We start from the raw sequence: 3,142 nt of genomic DNA on the forward strand, positions 1-3,142 counted from the left end.
CACAATTCCTATCCGATGAGCCTCTAGAGGTCACAATTATTATCCGATTTGCCTGAAATTTTGTACGACGGATCCTCTCATGACCATCAGCATACGTGTTTATTATGGTCCCATAAAAATCGATCTCTCAATTTTACTTCTTGAGCCTCCAAAGGGCGCCATTCTTATTCGAATTGGCTGACATTTTACACAGGTCTCCAACATAAAATACAATTGTGGTCCAAACCGGACCATTTCTTGATATCGCTCTAATAGCAGAGTAAATCTTTTCTTATAACCTGTTTTGCCTAAGAAGAGATACCGGGAAAAGAACTCGACAAATGCGATCCATGGTGGAGGGTATATAAGATTCGGCCCGGCCGAACTTAACACGCTTTTACTTGTTTGAATCTCATATTGTCCCGATGGGTCCACTTTTATTTTTGGGTAGTACGTTTGGGGTAAGGGGGAGGATCCGCCCCCCCTCCCGATATCAATGACTATATAGGCTATGTTTCCTTCCAGACCAACCTACACAATCTATGAAAATTTCAAGGTAATCAGTTCAGCCGTTTTTGAGTCTATACGGAAGAAAAGATGTACGATCGAAAATGAATATTTCGGTGTAGTGCAAATGGAATGACTAAATGAATATACCCCCTATTCTATGATGGTGGGTATAAAAATTGATTTGGGTAAATATTTTTAGATCAAGTGGCGCCATCTATTGGCTGTTCCTAAACAATTCGTGTTGATAGCTATCAATTTATAAATTATCAAGTTTGTCATAAGGATTTAATATTGATATTGCCAGTTTAATATATAAATAATTTTAAATTTTATATTTTTAATTGAATTAATCGTCTATACAGAATCCCAAATAATTGTAATGAAAAATTTCAACCAAATCTTACTTTCTCTCTATTAACTTGTGTGTTTTCTATTTTCTACCTAGAATTCCAATAAGTCGCGTGCCACTTCCACTAAACAGGGACACAACATTCAATTCCTGAGATTCTGTTAAATCCCAGCTACCTGCTGCAATGACCCCATAACATTTTAATATTAATATATCCCTGAAGGATTAAGTCAAGTTCTTCTATGTTAACAGGTCATAAACAGAGCAAGAGAGAGGGAGGGAGCCCACAGACACACATATGAAGGGTCATAAAATACCTACAGCTAAAATTCTATTGAATAATGCTGTAAACTTTACAGCCAAATTCTCTCTCTTTCGAAAATAAATCCTTGTGCCATAAACAGAGGGAGGGTTGTAAAAATAAAATTCATTGGGTTTTTCCATTCAACTTGTTTCTGGTGCAGGATGGATCGAATGCATTCTCTCACTACCTAACATTGACATTTCGAGTAGAAACTGTGGCTTAGAATGTTCCCTAGCAGTGAGCAAAAAAAATGTTAAGCATTGCTGTTACTTTTGGCCAGAAATCAAATCCTTGCGTCGAAAATCAAGGATATTTATTTTTATATTCATGGCAATGGTAATGTTTGAGGGTAACTTTATTCTCGTACCTTTACTTTCATTATAAAATTTCAACAATTCATTCTGGTTTTTGTTCTTGTTATGAGTTTGTCTGCATTTGATGGTAAGAAATGAATAGCATGTAGCCAACATGTGAGTATGTGCTAGTGTTTAGAAGACACAGGATCTCCTATAGTAAAATGGTTTGTGTAGGCTTTGCTTCTCCTTACAATTGCATTGATATTTGATCTGTGTGTGTGTGTGTGTGTTTAAAGAAATCCCTGTTTCCTCACATCCACTAGCCTATGTTCGTCTTCTTATTTCTCTAAAGGATCCTTTCTTTAGAGTCCTTAGGGAATTGTTGCTGCTCTTCTTGTCTATGTCATCTCCGTGCCATTGTCTCATTGGTTGTTGTTTTATTTTTCTTTTTGTAAGATTTCTTTTTATAGAAATTGAAATTTCTTTGTCTTCTATGGCTATTGTAATGATTTTTGTCTTTGCGTTTTCACTTGGTTTTGAGATATTCTTTCGTAGGTCTTTGCAAGTGTTTTAGGCTGCTGCAGATTTAGTTAAGATTGAGACGAGCTGGTGCGTGTTACTTGTAGATTGTGGCAGTAAAATTTTGGATTGAAAACATAGAAGAAATTATTACATTGAAAGATATTAACAAAAATTCAATAATTGTAAAATAAATCAAAAGTTAAAGGATGATTCAAAAAGTGATAAAAAAGTTCTTTTCAAATTTATTCCTTAAAAAATTGTAGCTTTTAATTATATTTACATTAAAGAAATTTATTAAATTGAATAACTTTGTTAAAAGAACCGATTTCGGTCATAACTTTAAAAATAATATTAAATAAAAATTATCTACAAGTGACTCAACCAAGCCGTTTTAGCTTTTATGATGTATTGGGTTGCCCAAAAAGTAATTGCGGATTTTTCATATAGTCGGCGTTGACAAATTTTTTCACAGCTTGTGACTCTGTAATTGCATTTTTTCTTCTGTCAGTTATCAGCTATTACTTTTAGCTTGCTTTAGAAAAAAGTGTAAAAAAGTATATTTGAATAAAGTTCATAGTAAGTTTTATTAAAAATGCATTTACTTTCTTTTAAAAAATCCGCAATTACTTTTTGGGCAACCCAATATATAAAACTAGCCGAACCGGGCCCGCTCCGCTGCGCCTTCTTTAACTCTGTAATATCTTTTTAGGGGTAAGTGGGGACACTTCGCCCTGAATCCGCATTCAGGGTGAATTCGTGTCATTGCAGCCTATGATGCTGAACGCGTTCAAATCCTGGCGAGAACATCCGACAAAGTGGTGTTTATTCCCCCTTAATGTTGGCGACATTTGCGAGGTACAATGCCATGCATTGTCATTTAAAAAATTTTCCCCAAAGAGGTATCGCACTTCGGGACGCCACTCAAACTCGGCTATAAACAAAAGAGTCCCTTATCATTGAATTTAAACTTGAATCGAAAAGCACTCATTGATGTGTGAGAATGTGCCCCTTCTCGTTTCCTAATGGTAATGGTCTTCCTTAGGGTAATGTTCTCATTAGGGGAGGGATGAAGCCTCACACATTTCGACTCAAATATGGATATCAAATTCGTGCTGGACTTCCAAATCCCCTTTAATTTGAGCCCCATAATGCCATGGCAGGTGAATATGAACCGTTTGGAGG

Source organism: Stomoxys calcitrans, unplaced genomic scaffold (genome assembly GCF_963082655.1).
Source record: "Stomoxys calcitrans unplaced genomic scaffold, idStoCalc2.1 SCAFFOLD_267, whole genome shotgun sequence".
Lineage (NCBI taxonomy): Eukaryota > Metazoa > Arthropoda > Insecta > Diptera > Muscidae > Stomoxys > Stomoxys calcitrans.